This window comes from Dermochelys coriacea, chromosome 4 (genome assembly GCF_009764565.3).
Source record: "Dermochelys coriacea isolate rDerCor1 chromosome 4, rDerCor1.pri.v4, whole genome shotgun sequence".
Lineage (NCBI taxonomy): Eukaryota > Metazoa > Chordata > Testudines > Dermochelyidae > Dermochelys > Dermochelys coriacea.
Genome location: NC_050071.1, coordinates 129782295 through 129803103, shown reverse-complemented (window position 1 = coordinate 129803103; position 20809 = coordinate 129782295). Strand labels below are relative to the sequence as shown.

At 38.0% G+C, this 20809-nt stretch overlaps 1 protein-coding gene across 2 annotated transcripts in view; it reads right to left on the bottom strand.

Moving 5' to 3' along the window:
• CTBP1 (C-terminal binding protein 1) overlaps positions 1-15215 on the bottom strand; it is a 416082-nt gene extending 400867 nt beyond the window's left edge. Inside the window, exon 1 of one of the 2 annotated variants that reach the window (XM_038399424.2) lies at positions 14976-15215. The gene's annotated coding sequence lies outside the window, so the exon portion shown is untranslated. The remainder of the gene's footprint in view (positions 1-14975) is intronic. The other variant, XM_043512676.1, reaches the window with a different exon arrangement.
• Between the last annotated feature and the right edge of the window lie 5594 nt (positions 15216-20809).

The window sequence follows — 20809 nt, the reverse complement described above, 5'->3', positions numbered from 1 at the left end:
GTGCCACTCTTCCTTCTCTGGCTCCAGCCAGCAACTGAATCTGTTCAGGACCAGCAGCTCCTTTTATATGAGCCTGCTGGGCTCTGACTGGCAGCTTCCCTGGAGCCTCTTTACTCTAATTGGCTGCTTCCCACATAGCTTCTCTAAGCAGCTTGGAGGACTCACCTCTTCTGCTCTTTCCTTGAGGCGTGGCATGGTAGATCTGTGAGACCTCCAGCAGGGGGCTTTCAGGCCTAGTACACCCTGTCACAGACCCCTTATATTATGTACTAAATACTTATGCTAAACAATCTGCTCCACCTTGTATTTAGCTGTGATGCTCAGAGTACCTTTCTCAGACCTGAAGAATAACTCTATGAGGCTCGAAAGATCGTTTTTCTCACCAACGATAGTTGGTCCAATATTATCTCACCCACCTTATCTCTCTAATATCCTAGGAACAACACAGCTACAACTACACTGCATACAAACTATGAATAGTCAGTTAAAAGGGGAAGAAGACTCAGTAGTTAAACTTATTAAATCTGCTAAACCAGATACCTAGGAGTTCACATTTCATTTTTACTACACATATTAACCATAAGCACTAATAGAAAGAAAATTTCTCCAATTTAGACTTAATTAATCTTTATTTAATTTCTCTTAGGTCCACATCTATTATTAATAATTATTTATATTACAGTAGGACCAGGAGTCCCAATCAGATAAAAGTTTTTAAAAAGCAGACATTTTTAAAAAAGAAACCTTTTAGTACTGTTCCATTTTAGACAGAAAAATAAACACAAGCTTAATTTAAATTAAAACAAAACCCAAAAAATTACAGGTAGTTTCTAAATCTGGAATGTCCAAGTTAAATGATTCTCAGAGTGTGTCAACTTAAAGTCCCACAGCCCACAGTTACTGCTGAAGTACGCTGTTGTCTTTGGGCCTTTCCACACCTCAAACAGATATACTGTGGATCACAAACATCCTAAACAGCAAATTACTTTTTGTCTGTGAGAAAACAACTCTATAGTACAGTGATCATATAATTCATAATAGCTCGGGATACCAATGAAGACCATTACTGAAAATGTAATATAGGGCAAACTGCAGAAGTCGTTTCTGATTGCCATTAAAAACTTCCTCGTAAAAATCCAAAACGTAATTATAAGGGAAAATGAAATTCAGAACCAATACACAAGTCCTAAAACACTATCTTAATTTCACCCTAGTGACCAATTGGCCATAAAAGAGAAACTGCATCTATGACATGATACATTCCTTGATCGTAGAAACTAATCCTTACTGATTTCAATTGAAGCACTGTGAGGAAGAGACAATGTTCAGGTTTATTGATACTGAGCAATTATTGTACTAGTGATATGTCATAATACCAAACAAACGTTAACAATGTTTTTTATTGCAAGACAGTGTTTTCCCCTTCTCTGCTACAAAGCTTAATAATAGATAGGATAGAGATAGAAGTTATTGTCTAAACATGCCATATCTATGGCCTCTTTCTAGTCCAACAACTATGCAACTATGTTGCCAAACCCACAAAATCAAGATAATTCAGAGAGAAGACTGCCATACACGGCTATATTATGCCTACGCACTCGCATATGAATGTGGCTCTGTGTCAGAGATATCCACAGAACTTAAGCATTACGATTATTTCTAATAAAACAAACTGCAGCCAAAATGAAAATCTATCAGTCAGATTTTTGCCATGTTTTTGTAAGGCAAACTTAAACCCTAGAAATCTGGATTCATGAAATAGTGGCCACACTAACTATAGCTCCACAGTCCTTTAAAGAGGATTTTTAAGTTCTCAAGTATTAAAAAATATTACCCAGATTCTTCTTAAAACAAAGATTATTTGGCTTTAAAATCCCTGACTAAAACCAGATTCTGAGATCTCCAGGATTGAGATTTCATACTAAAAGCACTTTTCCCACATCTCTACTAGATCACCTGAAGAGATATAATGCCTACAATAGCCATATTTCTACATCTAGACAAGGAACTGAAGTTTTAATTTATTGAATTCTTTTGTTTTATCTATCTGGCATAACCCCCAACTTCAAAACCAACAAAAACTTTTTTCTTTTAGCATTGGTTCCTACAAGGAAACAATGACTACATGTTTAAGTGCAAACAATTATTTGCTTAAAAGCAATGTGAGTACCATTTGTATGATTCTCAATTTAAGTTCATACAGATGTGATGTTGTATAAGGTGATCTACACTCAAAGCACCACCAGGAACTGAAGAAGTGACATTGTCTCTCGTTTTGATAGTTTTGCAAACATCTTGCTTCTGTATATAAAGTATTGCTACAGAGCCTGTTATTAATATGGGTGAAAAATTATGTCTCCCTTGTATCCCCAAAGGTCTAGAGAAGAGATTTTGAACAATTCTTCCCAACCATGAATTTGGTCTCGATCACCCAGCAGTCCTCCACTGGTCTATGTAAAATAGTTTGGACCCTCTTATGTTTAATTAAATCTTCATGCTTGTTGGTCTGAAAGCACATCCTGTTTCATAAGCTCTTTCATAGTTTATTTTTGCCTTTTGAACATAAATACAAATGATCAAAAGACAATTTAAACCCACTTATTTAAACCCGCTTAAACCCACTTATCCTAGGGATAGGATACAGAGGGACCTAGACAAATTTGAGGATTGGGCCAAAAGAAATCTGATGAGGTTCAACAAGGACAAGGGCAGAGTCCTGCACTTAGAACGGAAGAATCCCATGCACTGCTACAGACTAGGGACCGAGTTGCTAGGCAGCAGTTCTGCAGAAAAGGACCTAGGGGTTACAGTGGATGAGAAGCTGCATATGAGTCAACAGTGTGCCACTGTTGCCAAGAAGGCTAAGGGCATTTTGGGCTGTATAAGCAGGAGCATTGCCAGTAGACTGAGGGTTGTGATAATTCCCCTCTATTGGGCATTGGTGAGGCCCCATCTGGAGTACTGTGTCCAGTTTTGGGCCCCCCACTACAAGAAAGATGTGGAAAAATTGGAAAGAGTCATGCGGAGGGCAACAAAAGTTTTTAGGGAGCTGGAGCACATGATTTATGAGGAGAGGCTGAGGGAACTGGGATTGTTAGTCTGCGGAAGAAGAATGAGGGGGGATTTGATAGCTGCTTTCAACTACCTGAAAGGGGGTTCCAAAGAGGATGGACCTAGATTGTTCTCAGTGGTAGTAGATGACAGAACAAGAAATAATGGTCTCAAGTTGCAGTGGGGGAGGTTTAGGTTGGATATTAGGAAAAAACTCTCTCACTGGGAGGGTGGTGAAGCATTGGAATGCATTACCTAGGGAGGTGGTGCAATCTCCAACCTTAGAGGTTTTTAAAGTCAGGCTCGACAAAGCCCTGGCTGGGATGATTTAGTTGGGTATTGGTCCTGCTTTGAGCAGGGGGTTGGACTAGAGGACCTCCTGAAGTCCCTTCCAACCCTGACATTCTATGATTCTATTCTATGTCTTCTTATAAAAGTAAAATCCCCTGCTCTGGAGAAACAAGTATTGGGAGCCATGCCCACTTGCACCACAGAAGCAGCCACTGGATAAAGATTTGGTGCCCTCAAACTCCTTCTGTAGAACCCTCCATTGCATCATAGTACCAGATAAGCAACTTCCAAAGCTCAAAGACCCACTAGACCAAAAAAACCCCAACACATTAATAACATGCAGGCGTAAGTAATGCCCTAGACCAGAGAACTCTACTGTTATAAAAAGATACATTAATGGAAATTTTATATTGTCTATGCTTACACAGAATTAATCCTCCAGTCTGCGGAAATAGTTTTAGGCCTCAGCAAGCAGCGTACCCAAGAAAGAAGTGGGAAGGAAGAGCTGAAGCACATGAAACAGTCAAGGAGGACAGGCCGACTACAAAATCTTACAACCAAACGCAGCATCTGAAGGTGTCACAGTGTTAGGTGAAGGAGTGTATAGATTATCATGTGACCATTTGGCAGATCTCACCATAGAATGCTCTGTTTGTTTCTGCTTAAGAGAAAGAGACAAATCTTGTTGAATGTGCTTTAAGAGAAGGAAGATAAGTCTTCCTGCAAGACTAAGGATATCAGACCAAACTCACCTAGGAGGTGGAGATCTTTCAGGGTTAGAGACCCTCGTTTTTACCAGCAATGAAAGCAAACAAGGCAACTGATTGCCTAAAGAACTTTGACCTATCTTTGAGAATGTGATCGTTCTGCAGGTATCCAAATGATGATATCTGAACTTTTCGAGGTCAAGTGAAACTACTTTAGGTAGGAATTCTGAAATAGTTTCAGATACTTCTTTTTGTGGAAAAGACCTACAGTAATGGGATTTTAATATACAAGCCATTCAGTCACTATCTTTCTTGGCTGAAGGACAGAAGTCAAGAGACAATTTTAACAGAGAAAAAATGAGGATGAAGTAGCTATTCATTGAAATGGCTCATCCATCCAATGGCCAGGCATAAGATTAAACATCACTCTGCAACAGGAGTTCTAATAAGAGAAGAGAGTTTGTTAACTGTTATAAGGGATTAAAATAAAATGCTGGACTCTTTTTGTAGAAGAAACCATGAGAGATCTCAAAGCTGCTCTTTGACCTCAAAGAGTAATGGAGGCTCAGTTCTTGCTGAATCTGACAAACAAAAAATCATTAAAAAAGGGATAGAGAATAAGACAGAATATCTTATTGCCCTTATATAAATCCATAGTATGCCCACATATTGAATACTGCATACAGATGTGGTCTCCTCATCTCAAAAAAGATATACTGGCATTAGAAAAGGTTCAGAGAAGGACAACTAAAATGATTAGGGGTTTGGAACGGGTCCCATATGAGGAGAGATTAAAGAGGCTAGGACTTCTCAGCTTGGAAAAGAGGAGACTAAGGGGGGATATAATAGAGGTATATAAAATCATGAGTAGTGTAGAGAAAGTGAATAAGGAAAAGTTATTTACTTGTTCCCATAATATAAGAACTAGGGACCACCAAATGAAATTAATGGGTAGCAGGTTTAAAACAAATAAAAGGAAGTTCTTCTTCACACAGTGCCCAGTCAACCTGCAGAACTCCTTGCCTGAGGAGGTTGTGAAGGCTAGGACTATAACTTGGTTTAAAAGAAAACTAGATAAATTATGCAAAAAGAAAAGGAGTATGTAAACTGTCATGCAGCATAAGCTTGATTCAACCCCTGTTGAAGTCAATGGAAAGGTTCCCATTGACTTTGATGGGTGTTGGAAAATGCACTGCCTGAGATAACCTCACTGTTTTCATATGAGACCAACTTTTTGGTTATATTTATCTTACATCTGGATTCAGACATCAGATGATAATGCCAATTAAATCCATAAAATTATTTTAAATTGATTTTAAACCAAAGTGAGGATCCTGATGCCCAACTCCCATTGTACCACAGTGGGAAATTTTACTGCTGATATAGTATATATTACAAACTTTGTTGGGGAAAAAGGTAATTTTAATAAAAGACTTTGCAAAATGAAATATTAGGTAATAGGTACAGATAATAATATATGGGGATACAGGTTCTTGGACAGTGAAAACACCTATGACATACTACTATAAATATTGTATGTAATACAGAAGGTACCTAAGCATTTCATATATTGAAACCAGACTCTAAACAGTGATTCTGTTCAGCAGACACTTCTTTGCATTTGAGTACTAATTTAGTTGTTTGTTAGATTTCTCAGAGCATCCAGGGCTGTGAGTCATCTTATTGCCACCTGCCTCCAACATGAAGATGTCTTGCATGGGCCAGGTAGGTGTTAGCTCTGTACCAGCCCTGTTTTGCCCTAGTTAGGCCTCCCCTTAAATCCCTGAAAACTATCTCCCTGTGGTATCCAGCCCCTGACCTTTGGATACCCACAGAAATTCCAGATCCACTGTTTCCAAAGAAAGAGTGTACCCCAGTTTACCAATTTTACCTTGCCACCACTCCTGTATCACACACAGCCCTCGAGTTCAATGATAGAAAAATGAAAGGAAATTTATTTAAGAAAGAATAGATTCAACAGAGGCAAGTGTGACTGATGGATACCTATGGGTACATATAAAACTAAATCATAAAACATGAACAAGAACCTACACTTATTGACAGTTATCTTTCCTATCTAATAATGTGGATTCTGATCCTTCTTCCACATCATTTGCTAGCCCCAGAGCTATGACTCAGACTTTCATCAAGGTACCTCCTCAGTGAATGGATCCAGTGTGTCTTTCTCTACCCTGTGATATCTGAATCAGTCTTTCATACACAGGGCGATTGCCTCACAGTCATATAATTCCTTTTCACTCCCAAGTGGTTTCAATATTTATAGTTTGTCTTTGACGGTTTTCCATTGACTTTTCTGGGTTGGTGCAAAAGTAGACAATCGAGCAATACATTACATAATCAGCTAGCCGCAGAGGAGTGACAATTCCCTCCACTTGAATGGGACATCACCGAGACATATTATTCCCTGGTGACTCTCACTCACTCCAAGACCACAAAGGGCATAATTGTCAGTATAGTTACATTATTCCTTAAACATCAACTGTACCCAATTCTGGCAGTGATTGAGTATTGATAAGTTACAAACTTTCTGTAGAGACATCACATGCTATGCTTTATTGATAAATACCATGAAAGCAGTATGTTAGGTTTAGTGAGTTTGACAGGAGTTGCTTGTAAAGAACAGTGAACCCTTTGCCAATTGGCACGATGGTTTGTGTCACAATATCACCAGTGGAGCAGGTAGTGGGAGTTAGGGGTCCAAGTGTTTCTCAACCCTTGGGTCACGACCCAAAAGTGGGTTGCAAGAATGTAGGAAAGGGTCGTGAACGAACTTTAAAAAATAGATCATATTTTGCATACAATTTTTTTAAATAGATGTCGCTTGTGCTTCACCGTATGTTAGCAATACGCATACCAATAAAGTTATTTGAACATTCAGATGCCACTGATAAGCCAATCGAATGCAACGTGCAAAGAGTTATGGAAAAGACTCTGCTGCAGAGTAGGGGGTCTCGCTTCCCAGTCCCCACCCACAAGCTGACTGCCTTGGGAAGGGATGTGGCATAGACGTTGGTCCACCTGCCTATTTCTGCCATGTGCGTGGCAGCCTCTGCTGGCACCCAGCTGCCTCACAAGTTCCATGCAGCTTGAAGGACATGTGGTGGCTCCAGGGAGGAGGCAGATTAGAGAGCAGGAGATGGCAATTTGCAGACAAGGAAAGCAAGTCCAGCCCAGCAGGAGGGAGCTGCTTGTGTCTCCTCGCCAGCCTCAGCACCATCCCCGCGTGCTGCTGGGCAATCATCAGTGCCCTGGGTTCATCACTGAGTCTTGTGCTGCAGCAGCCCTGAGAGGGAGGATGCCCCTGAGCAGCCCTTTCCTGACCCAGGGCAGCTGGTAAGCACTGAGGTATAGGAAAGGGGATTATACCTACCTCTCAAAGCAGTGGTGAATACTGGAATCCCAGAGCTGGAGTACCAGAAGAGCTGTGGGAAGGGGAGAGTCCCCACAGAATGCCTTTGCAACCAGTGCACCTGGACCTCTGCAAATGTCTGGACTCCATGGTATACTGCAATGCCCATGAAAACTTTGCTCGGTGCACTGGGCACTCGCGATGGGGCTGGGGCTAGCTGTGCACAGTGTGGACCTGCTGGCAGTGCCCATGGCTTGCTTGGGGGTCAAGCAGGGTTCACTTAGGGGCTGGGCACACCACATTCAGCCTTTCCTGAAAAGTTGGTAGAGCTGGGCAGCTCAGGAGCAGTCAGGCACAGTGCCCCACAGAGCACCAGGGCACTAGGGGGCAGAGGCGGAGGCTCCAGGACTGTGCTCTGCTGCGGGCTGGTACCGTGCTCCTTTGCAACATTAATATTCTTTTAATGTAGTTTTTTGTATATATATATATAGGAAAAAATCCAATTCATGAAGATAATTTTAAGAGTCAATGTCATTAGTCTATTGTATTTCTTATTAACCTGACAAGGAAGGATTTGAGATATCAGTACTTTCAGCAATAGAGAATTTAGATACTATATTCATATTATCGCCATGTCTACACCACAGATTTAAGTTGAATTAAGTTTATGTCGACTGTCATAAACTGTTGTAGTTACATCACTTGTGCATGTTCACACAACACTCCTTTGTGTCAGTGGAGCATGTCCACAGCTGTGCTCTAGCACCAACAGAACAGTGCTCTGTGGGTCGCTATTCCACTGTGCAAATCGCCATTTTCTCCTACTAGGAATTCTGGGATTGGATCGCAGTGCCTAATGGGGCTGAATCACCTCCATCATGGAGGTCCCATAATTTCCGTCCCATAATTCCAAGGTCTTCCGACTGCATTTCATGGCGTTCTTTAACTGTCCCTGTAAACTTTGCGCTTGCTATTTCTGCCTGAAAGCATGGATCTTGAACTACTCACCAGTCTTATGATAAGCATTTTGAACACAGTACAGCTGATCCTGCAGTATTTCATGAGCTGCAAATCTCAAAAAGAATCCATGGTGCCTGTCCTGCTGTGTGCCGTGGAAAAAAACAATTCAAGTTTGATGTTGGCAGGTTTCATGGAGCAGCTACACACGGTGGACTGTTGCTATTGGGCTCGGGAAACAAGCACCGAGTGGTGAGATTGGATTGTGATGCAGGTATGGGATGATAAGCAGTGACTGCAGAGCTTTCGTATGCCCAAAGCCACCTTCCTTGAACTGTGTGCAGAGCTTGCCCCCATCCTGCAGTGCGAGGACACCGAAATAAGAGCTGCCATCACAGTGGAACAGCGAGTGGTGATCGCAGTGTGGAAACTGGCAACTCCAGACTGCTATCGGTCAATGGAAAATCAGTTTGGAGGTAATGATCAAGTTATCTCTCTCCTGTCATCCATCTCCACCCTCTGACAAACAGAGGCTAGGGACACCATTCCTTACTCATCCTGGCTAATAGCCATTAATGGACAACCTCCATAATTTATCTAGTAGCAGTCGTGTTAGTCTGTATTCGCAAAAAGAAAAGGAGTACTTGTGACCAAAAAATTTATTTGAGCATAAGCTTTCGTGAGCTACAGCTCACTTCATCCGATGAAAGTCTGAGGTCCCTTCCAACTCTGATATTCTGTGAGTCTGTGATCATTTGATACACACTAAGGATCCTTTGTGATTGTTTAGGTCTCTTCTTGGACATAAAAGACTTCCAGAAGGGGATTCTTTAACTGGGAAGACAGCTAAAACTGATCCATCCCCTTTCTGACTTCTCTACAAACTGGTAAGATCTGTACTTCTAATTCTATATTGCAAAATTGAGGGTTTCAGACAATTTGATAGAAAAATTAGGTTTGTAAATCTTATTGCAGGAGCGAAATTTCGACCACTTCCCCTGTATGTCTGATGCAGAGATAAATAGCCTCGAATTCTTGAGGGCATAGTCCAACAAGCCATCCAAACATCTGGGTACTATAAGGGGAAGAACCCTTATTTGTAATTTAAATGAAAAATACTATCATCATCATCCTGCTGCAAATGTATCAGTGGTCAGAGCCACAAAGCCAAGCAGACTGGGTCAGAATTTCTCCAAAATAGTCACTAAGTTTGCGTGATCCCTGATCCCTACTATTTAAATTACTAAAGGGTGTGTGTGTGTGTGTGAGGGAGAATTATATTTATAGTTTACTTTACATGTAGGTAGTTTCTTCACAAGTTTCTACCTCTTTGAATGTGTGTTATCCATTAGATGACAGCAAAAGATGCATACAAATAAGAGTTAGTATATATATGAGGTGTAAAAATATGTTGTACTGAGAAAACACTTTTTCCAATTAATTATATCTGTCTAAAATACCACAAAACAAAGTCTAATGAAGTCTGAACTTTAAATACACTGCTAATATTGCATCTGTGTAAGGAAAGATAAGAAAAAGAGTCTCAGTGTACCTTTCTATTGAACAACTGTTTTGAGTGTGAAACCTTGCACACCAATTCCATTATATTTTGTACAATAGAGAGAGAGAACACTTTTGTTCCATTTCCTAAAGGAAAAGGGGAACTATCCTTCCTTTACGCCTCTTTGGGGTTGGACTGGAGAGATTATGGTAATTTGGGGAGATGAAAAAGGTTGTAGAGAAACTCACTCGATTAACTTTTGAGATTCTGATTCTAAAACAATCTTCACTTTCTGCAATGTAACTTCCTAAGAAATGAAATAGTCTGCCAAATCAAACTTTTTTTCCATTATTAAGGGGAGTGGTAAGGCAAAAAAAGTTTCTTGAGACAAATTTGAACAGATGCTCTGGCACTGGAGGAAGACTAGACGGATTTTTCCTTAGAATTTTTTGTGACAACATGATTTCTTTTGGGGGAATGCATTGACCAGTGCACATGACCAAAGCCACGTGATCACTTTTCACTGATCAGAAATCCCCCTAACCTCTTTCCTTTATTACTTCACATTAAGAGATATCTTTGTTCTTGCTCTCCATTTCTGTTTCTTGTAGAGGCCTGATGAATGAGAAATTAACTGCAGAAGATTAAACCCATCTCACTTAGGTTCAAGATATGGACAATCACAACGGACTATCTGACTGATATAGCTGCCGATTCCTCCTTCCCTCACTCCAGCAGTGGGAAGAGCAGGAAGAGTGGTTATTCAGAAAAGGATCAGGCACTGAAAAAGATTAGACTAATGTATTGTACTGTCAGCTTCCTTCTCTGTTTTTCTGCCCCACTACAGTAAAAGTAAAGTATATATCCATGCAATATAAATCACATACAAGAAACTTTCATGTCATATGGTTTCTTGAATGGAAACAGTAAGTAAACTAATGAAATGATGAAAAAAGGAAAGGTTCTAACCAAAGGGCACCCAAAAAGTTATTAGCTTTCTTTTTAGAAAAAAAGTTATTTATTTTGCCACCTTTTGACATAAACAAAAAGGAGGAACACTTCAGCCTGCAGTAGCAACAGTCAAAACACAACATAGTGATTTATCATGACTCCATTACTTCAGTGAAGAATAAAATGGAGATGGGTTTCTTGTCTGACAAAAGAGCACTAGACAGGGCCATCTTAGAAAGGCAAACAAATGCATTGAGAATGCAGCAGAAGTTGCAAGTATTCTCTATTTGCAAGAAAATTAAGATAAACATTATTGTCAAGTAATTTAGGCTCTGAGTTTTACCCAAGTAACAAATGTTATAATTTACTAGGTCCAAAGTGTGATTTGGATTCTAATTTTTAAAGCTAAAAGAACTCCATCGCTTTCTTACTGAGAAATCTAAACAGCAGCCACTATTTATACAGGATAAATAATGCTTTTCATATTACTACTGAACTCAGATTCCAGGAGTTGTGCAGACATGGCTAATATCGTTGTACAAACAAATTTACAAAATTTAGCTGCGTTGGCTTGCTCACCATAAGAAAAAAAGCCTGTCAAATGGAAAATTAGTGGGAGAAAATTATTTTCAAACTTTTAAAAGGGCTTTTATAATCAAGTTATTTTATACATATATATATGTATATGTGTGTATATATATATATATATATATATAAATAATCCAGCCTCCCCAAAGGGGGGGTGGTTCACCCATTGCCGGGGGGGGGGGGAAGGCTAGCCTCCCCAAAGGGGAGGGTGGTTCACCCATTGCCCATGATGAGTGCATACTAACGAAAAGCCATCAGAGCTTTCCATCCCATTTTGTCAATAAATAATAATACCTAGCTCTTACATTGCATTTTTCATCAGTAGATTTAAAATACACATTACAAAGTATCACTATCCCTATTTTACAGAAACCAAAACTGATGCAGAGATAAGTGACAAGATTTGCCCAAGTCACTCAACAAGCCAATGACAGAGCCAGGAAAAGAATTCTTGTCTCCTGAATCCCATTCTATTGCTCTGTTTACTAGGCCATACTGCATCTCTTTCTTGACATATGTCAAATATATACACAGCATTGTTTAAAAAAAAAAAAAAAGATAGTGTATACTCTGAACAAAGCAACATAATGAAACATGAATTGAAAGTACAAGTGATTATGTATGCCAACTCATTTGAGTACAAGATGTATTTGAAATTAATTTACCTCCTGGGAAAAATAATCAATTTCTACATAAAACTAGTAACTTTTATATACAATAAAAATTTATGTCTAAAATAAATAAATAAAGATACCAAACTAAAAATAACTGATCATTACTATTGTACTATATCACCTGAGGGGTTGTTGTTGTTTTTTACTCCCACTCCTCAAATAAAGAAAAAAAAACCCCATATACAGCCTCTCCCCTGCCCCATACTGGTCACTAAAAATAAAGCATGTAGAGCATAACACAACTAATGGTATTTCTTAAATGCTTTTGTGGAACTGCAATAACTGTGTTAAATATTATTTTTGTATTGTAATACAGTTTCAGCAATATAACTCACACTAATTTGTAAATATATTTTAATAATTCTAAGCACTAATCTGAACAATCTTCCAATCTAAGCAATTCAGTTTCATGTGTTTTCACTGAATGCTGTTTCATCAAGATAATTCAGGGCTTTCTAACCACAGGTTTCATAACAGATACCAGGAGTTGGGAGGAGAAAGAGTGGGATTATGTCCTGACACAGGAGGCTGAGAAAGACTCCCAATAAAACATTTAAGATGCTTATAAGGTTTGCTATTGACAAAGTCCAGGATGGACTATGCTGAACTATTAGTTCCACTGTGTACTTTAAAAAGTCAAATATTCCACCGGTACATTAAAAGCACATATATATTTTACAAAAAATATTATTTGTAATAATAATAATAAAATAATAATAATAAAAATAATGTTTTCCCCAAACTTTATCACAATAGATTAACCATTAAAAGAAAAATTTTCACATTCTTTCCATATTCCACACAATTAATCAGTAACCAGTATCTCCACTAAGCCTCTTCTTTGTCCCATTCCTTCAAGAGTCAGTATGATCAGCAACTTTCTCCAAACAAATAAGCATAACATTCCTGTCCATATCATCCTATGAAATGATCTGCTTCATCAGATGAAACACTTTTGCAAAAAGTGTAACAAAGCACCTTAACTTATTCTCAGCTGAAGCAGGAGTAGGAGCATGTTCAAAGTCTATTAGGCTCCGTTCTTAAGTCCCACAATAAAGACTGAGTAGAATATCAAATTTCTGGTTTTATTTAAACTTCTTTTTCCACATAGGCCATTTTCCATTTGATACTGTCAAATTTTAGAAAGCAATCAAAAATATGTACACAAGTATCAGATTCATGTTTTAAAATGGGAAAGCCGTTCAAAGCTTTATTTTCAGACAAGAAAGAAAAATGCTTTATTTCAGAAAAAAAAAAGGGAATACAATGCATAGAATGACAGGCTTTACCCATATTGCTACTTGGTGATATAAAAATCTATGCAAAGTTTTTTGTTTTGCTTTTGTTGGGGCAGGAAGGTTCTTTATTATTATGAAATATATAAAAGATTGATTCCATTCACTTATGTGAACACTTATACAATTGGCTAGTGATCATTCAGAACCAACAAGAAAGATCCATTTCTAGAATTATTATGACTATACTCTACAACAAAATGTTTACCGCAATCCTGCTCCTCCTTAAAAGCCTCTTCAATGTTAATTCCCAGAGTAAGGCTACAGGTCTTCTGCTAAACAATTCTCTAGATTCTGTAATCCTTTTCTCTTTAATCTCCAGTCTATGAAGAGAAATGATGAGATCCACATATGCACAGCAAGTGAGGACTTAAGTAACTTTACATCTCACCATACATCTGATTTAAACAGTAGCTCTGGACATTGAATCATTTTGTCCTTTAAGGTTTTATAGGTGTATGTCTTGATATGTTCAACAAGCATGCAATTTTATAAGCCAACTGTTTGTATGTGGTTAATAGACAAATTACATTTCAATATATCAATATATATGACATTAAGATTCATCATTCATATCTGCAGGTTATTTCTGGGGGAGGGAGGAAGAGAGGGAGCGTTTTCCAGGTTCATCCGTGGCTAAAAGGTTTAAATATGTTACTACTAATTCTGTTTAAACGATTTTTCCCACGACTACCAGTCTATGAATATTTCCAAAGCAATTCCTTGTTAACGTTTTCATTAGTCAGTTTAAACTATTCTATTACACTTTTTTTGTTTCTCATGGTAACCAATTTTATTTGACTTAACAGAAGCTGTTCAAATATTTAAAGGCACTAGGAGATGGCAGGAGTTTATCTAGGAGCATACATGTTGTGTCACATATATTCCTTTCCTCGCTCTTATTTTTATCTTTCCTCCCCAGAAATAGTAACAACCAAAAAGGATACTAACTGGACATATTGTATCAGGAACGTGTTCACTTCATCTGCTTATGTTAAAATCCAAGTTACAATGGGCACATTTAGAAATTACAAGCTCGGTAGTTAAAACAGATGACGTTCCTTTATATGTACTGTATCCCTCTGCCAATACCGTCAAGCGCAACGCAAGAACTAAAGTATAAACATCTGCAACACCTCTCTGTTTTGTTAACATTCTTTCACACATTTTACTGCTAACTCCAAAAAAGGAGGATCAACAGTGTAAAAACAGTGAAATTGGAAACATCTGTGAGATAGCTACGGAAAACGGAATGAAACATGAATAAACAAAAACATGGCGAAAGTGGCCTGGGGTTGTTACACTGTCAGATCATTTTTTCCAAGCCCAACATCAAGGCTTTTGTTACAACCAAAGCGGTCATTTGCATGGAGAACCAACAGGGTTTCTTCTTCTTCAGCGTTTCCCAGATCGTAACACACACTCGCTCTCTTCCATACACACACAGGCAAATCTTCCCCGTTGCAAACAAACAATACAGCTAAACACACACATTTTTGCAACTGCGGAATCTACAGATTACAGACAACACTCCGCATACTTAATAGTTTGGTGCTGAGACGTAATTTAGCCATAAAATAACAGACAAACCTTTGGAGCGCTGCCCCAGCCTGAGTTCCTCTCTCTCTGCTCTCCTGTTACTGACAAGATCAGGCTGAGATTAACAAGTCCATGCTACTGAACAATTTTACTCCTCAGGTTATTCCATGCACTTTGTGTGCTTTAAATAATATCAAACTTCTCAGAAAGTTTAAAAAATAGAGAATTAGAGAGAAACAGAGCACAGTAATGGGAAAGCAGAAAACACTGTCCGGGCAATTATTACAGCAGCACGATGGACACTGCTCTACAGTTTAGTCTGTGTCAGCACTTCCATCCTAAACCCCTATTTTCAGGGGGTTATAACTCAAGCCCGCAAAAAATTGCTCCTAGCTAAAACAGGTGATTTTTAAAAATATTTTTAAAATATCCGTTTAGACTATTCAAAAAGTTTTAGGGGCACAAAAGTATACCCATTTTATCAGCTGTGGAAGCCTTATTTGCACTTTTCCAATATAAATAAAACATTCCTTTTTAAAAATAAAATTTCACAGACCCTTTGATCTACAATGTGAATCTGGTGCTTTACTTTTTATAAAAACACATTAAAATATTTATTAATATTTGAAAACTGGGTAGTCTGAATACACAGTAACTTTTAAATAACATTTAAGTGAATTTATTGGATAGTCCTGGAGATATTAAGTTGTCTATTCAAAGAGCTGGTCAGCACAGACAGTGGCCCTTGACAATGTGTATCACCACTAATCCTCTAAGGCAGCTTTGTAAAATTCTACTCACACCACTTGCTGGAAGCAAATACTTTTTCTGACAGGCAAGTAAAATCATCATGGTAAGGTGGCTGAACATAATTTTTGTTTGCTCTGCAATGGCTACTTTACAATGCTGCTCTAAGGGGTGACAAGGTAAGCCAATCTGTACTCTTATTCAATCTTTGACCAATCAGAGTCAATAACTGAAGTGGTGATGGTTTTATGGTGTGGATAACTGACCCATGGAAACTGGACTAAGATGGACAACTTATTTCATATAGATGACTAAATAGCCAGGACATAGTTGCAACATTATAGCTTTTGCTTTTAATGTACATCTTTATTAGGATGGTTTATCCTATATACACATAACCAAGGAACAACAGTCATTTCACAATTACAAATCAACTGTCACAACTGCAATACAAGCATTGAGTTCTATTCACATACTAGTACATTTTTTTTGTAAAATGTAAACATACATGGATTGACAGGTCAAAGTAAAAAACGTGTCAGACAAAGAAACCAAAGTGTACATTCAGTTATCCCTCAGTTCAACAGAATGCATATAAGCCAATATAGCCCCTCACCTCACTAATGCAGAAACTCAGAATATCACTATTAAGTCATTCAAATTCAGTCATTTTGCTTTCTACCAGTCCCTTATTCTGAAGCATTACTTTTCATTTTAAAATCCCCTTCAAATTAAAAGATATATTGCAAAAATAAATATGTGGCTTAAAGCCATAACAGTCCATTCCTTGGGGCTATATTCTCCTATCAATAGGCGGAGTTATTGAATTCAAATCTACTCAAATGCTCCCTGTTAGCAGTCCAAGGGGGAGTGTGGGTTATTATTTCTCCAAAATACTATTCCTCCCAACTTCCCAAAAACATAATAGTTGCTTGAACATAAACCAAGAAGTATGTCAGATCCATATAGTCCATTCTGCCTCTTCTCTGCCACATATAAACACTATCTCACTACCAAATCATTGTATATGGCAAGTCACTCTAGTATGAACCATGTCTCCATGTTATGTATAATGTTGTGCATACTGTAAATATTTGTTAACAATTTCCACCCTAGAAAAAGTTAGATCTCCCATCCTCCCATATAGCTGAGATTAAGCCAACTGGATGGTCATAAATATACACTTTAAATATATAATTAACAATATAGTTACTTGCCAACAGAGTAATACTGAGGCTTCTGTTTTAGTTTACTAGGTAGTATGTAGAGTAGTTAACATTTTTAATAGAGCTGTCAATTATTCACAGTTGTAATTAAATAGAATACCAATTGAAATGTATTAAATATTTTTGGATGTTTTTCTACATTTTAAAATAGATTTAAATTAAACACAATATACAAAGTTCACAGTGCTCACTTTATATTATTAATTTTTATTACAAATATTTGGACTGTAAAATGGCAAACAAAAGAAATAGTATTTTCCAATTCATCTCATACAAGTACTGTGGTGCAATTTCTTTATCGTGTAAGTGCAACTTACAAATGTAGATTTTTTTTTGTCACATAACTGCACTCAAAAACAAAACAATGTAAAACTTTAGAGCCTACAAGTCCACTCAGTCCTACTTCTTGTTCAGTCAATTGCTAAGACAAACAAGTTTGTTTACATTTACGGGGAGATAATGATGTCTGCTTCTTATTTACAATGTCAGGTAAAAGCGAGAATAGGCATTCACATGGCACTTTTGTAGCTGGCACTGCAAGCTATTTACATGCCAGTTATGCTGAACATTCATATACCCCTTCATGCTTTGGCCACCATTCCAGAGGACATGCTTCCATGCTGATAATGCTTGTTAATAAAATAATGCATTAATTAAATTTGTGACTGAACTCCTTGGGGAAGAATTGTATGTCTCCTACTCTGTTGTACCTGCATTCTGACATATATTTCATGTTATAGCAGTCTTGGATGATGACCCAGCACATGTTGTTCGTTTTAAGAACACTTTCACAGCAGATTTTACAAAACACAAAGAAGGTACTAATGTGAGATTTCTAAAGATAGCTACATCACTGGACTCAAGATTTTAGAATCTGAAGTGCCTTCCAAAATCTGAGAGGGATAAGGTGTAGAGCATGCTTTAAGAAGTCTTAAAAAAGCAACACTCTGACATGGAAATTACAGAACCCGAACCACCAAAAAATGAAATCAACCTTTCTGCTGGTGGCATCTGACTCAGATGATCATAGAATCACAAAATATTAGGGTTGGAAGGGACCTCAGGAGGTCATCTAGTCCAACCCTCTGCTAAAGCAGGACTAATACCCAACTAAATCATCGCAGCCAGGGCTTTGTCAAGCCTCACCTTAAAAACTTCTAAGGAAGGAGATTCGACCACCTTCCTAGGTAACACATTCCAGCGTTTCACCACCCTCCTAGTGAAAAAGTTTTTCCTAATATGCAACCTAAATCTCCCCAACTGCAACTTGAGACCATTACTCCTTGTTCTGTCATCAGTTACCACTGAGAACAGTCTAGATCCATCCTCTTTGGAACCCCCTTTCAGGAAGTTGAAAGCAGCTATCAAATCCCTCCTCATTCTTCTCTTCTGCATGATGAAAATGAACATGCGTTGGTCTACACTGCTTCAGATGGTTATCGAGCAGAACCCATATCAGCATAGATGCATGTCCTCTGGAGTGGTAGTTGAAGCATGAGGGGACATATGAATCTCTAGTGCATCTAGCACAAAAATATCTTGCAACACCAGCTACAACTGTCCATGAAAATGCCTGTCTGCACTTTCAGGTGATACAAGAAGCAGGCAGCATTATCTTCTGCAAATGTAAACAAACTTGTTTGTCTGAGCGATGGGCTGAACAAGAAGTAGGACTGAGTGGACTTGTAGGAGCTAAAGTTTTACCTTGTTTTATTTTTGAACGCAATATTTTTTGTAAATAATTCTACACTTGTAAGTTCAACTTTTATGATAAAGAGATTGCACTGAAGTACTTGTATTAGATGACCCGAAAAATACTATTTCTTTTGTTTTTTTACAGTGCAAATATGTGTAATGAAAAATAAATATAAACTAAGCACTGTACACTTTGTATTGTGTTGTAATTCAAATTAATATATTTGAAAATATCCAGAATTATTTAAATAAATGGTATTCTATTATTGTTGGACAGTGCGATTAATCATGCGATTAATTTTTTTAAATCGCATGACAGCCCTAATTTTTAATGTATACTATCCAAAGTGATTAAATAGTTGGATGTGGCAGTCATTAATTACGACTAACTGTTCATTCCTATTGATAAACTATTTGGAAAGGATGATCATCAAAATCTGGAAATACAAATTCAAAATAAAAAAAATGAATCTAACATTTCTTTCTTATGTCATCCAGCTAGAGGACAGGGAGAAAGCAACAAGTTATGGCCACACACATCCTTCTTAATATACTCCAAATTTACACTTCTTGGCTTTTGTAAGAATTACACAATGATACTACTTAAGAGCTAACCATTGTATAAACAGACTTGTTTTGCATTTATCACAACTTTGTTAAAATTAAACTTGGGCTCCATAATTTTGGAAGGGGGGGCATAATCAGCGGAAACTTGAAAACAAAGATTATTATTTTATCATTAAAATCAAAGGCCCATTTCTGTACTTGAATGTTTACAATATAATTCACTGATTTTAATTTCAGCAGGAAGTTACTGACCACTCCATTTTCTTTAACACAAATTTAAATATTTGAGAGATTAGATGATTAGTTTAGTTCTAATTCACACTCCCTCTATGCCACTACTTGCATGATGAACTAATAGTTGCAACAACTTTAAATTGAAAACATGCCAATAATGCACATATAGGCTGTATAAATATTTAACCATGCCACCTAGAACGTAAATTAGTTGACATTCAACAATTAAAGCTCTCCTCTGAAGTAGCAATATTTAAAGGTTAAAGATTAGACATGCTCCCTCTTGCGTTAAACTAAGAATGCATGCTGTTTTTTGTGACTTGATGATGGCTCAGCCATCTGTTTCCATTGAGCAAACCTCTTCAACTTTGACTACTAATTTCTGACAAACATTCACCAATAGTTCTACAGGACAAAGGTTGATTCACTTTGCACACATATGCCTATGATCACTTTATATTTGTGAAATATGGTCATTTTGCATATTGTTGAAGATCACCATTAAGCATAAAATCACATATCGAAAATATGGTACAATTAAGATTAGTCGACATAACTAAATATACATAGCAAAATAAATTACATATAAATATATATCTAATGTTCAGTAGCTACATATTTCACACATTAGCCTAATAATTTACAACAAAATATCCATCCTTTGCTAATTTTTCTTTCCATGTCCTTAGTGCTAATTAATTAACTACTGAGCTCACATAGTCTAGAATAAAAGTTTCTGTTTAAAGAATCTTTAAAAAATAATGTGTATGTATTTCATGATTATGCTATGTAAATGTGTGTATACACACTATCTACCTAAGGCTTCAATATTTCAGCTTGACACACTGAAACCCCTATATCTGCATGGAGCCTCAATAAAGTCAATCAAGGTCCATCCATGCAGATCCAATTGCAAGATCTGGCCCATAGGGCAGTGTTTCACAAATATGGCCACCAAGGGGTTTTCCTGCGGCCAGGATAGCCTCCTCAATAGAGATGGGGGAGAGGGCAAAGTATGTGCCAGGGGAGGGCTTAGGCCGATCCCCCATTTCAACCACCGGACTCTAAGGGTGGGCTTCAGCCCTCCCTCCCCCACCAATTCAGCTGAGGGGCTCTGGGGTCAGGCTTCAACCCAGGGCAGCAGGGTTTCAGCAAGGCCGGCATTACTGGGCACCATGGTCAAGACGCAAGAAGTGGGGTGAGCCTGGGGTGCGAGGCTGTGGAAGGGAGCTCAGGGCAATGGGGGAAGTACAGGGCTCTGAGGGCAACAGGGAACCCTAAGGGGGCAGTGGGGAGCTGGGGGAGGCAGCAGGGGCCAGAGACACCAAAATACAACTGTACATAATTTTTTTATTGTGTGGAAAAAAAAACCCCTATATAAATAAATTACAATTATTTGGACATGTATATGTACAT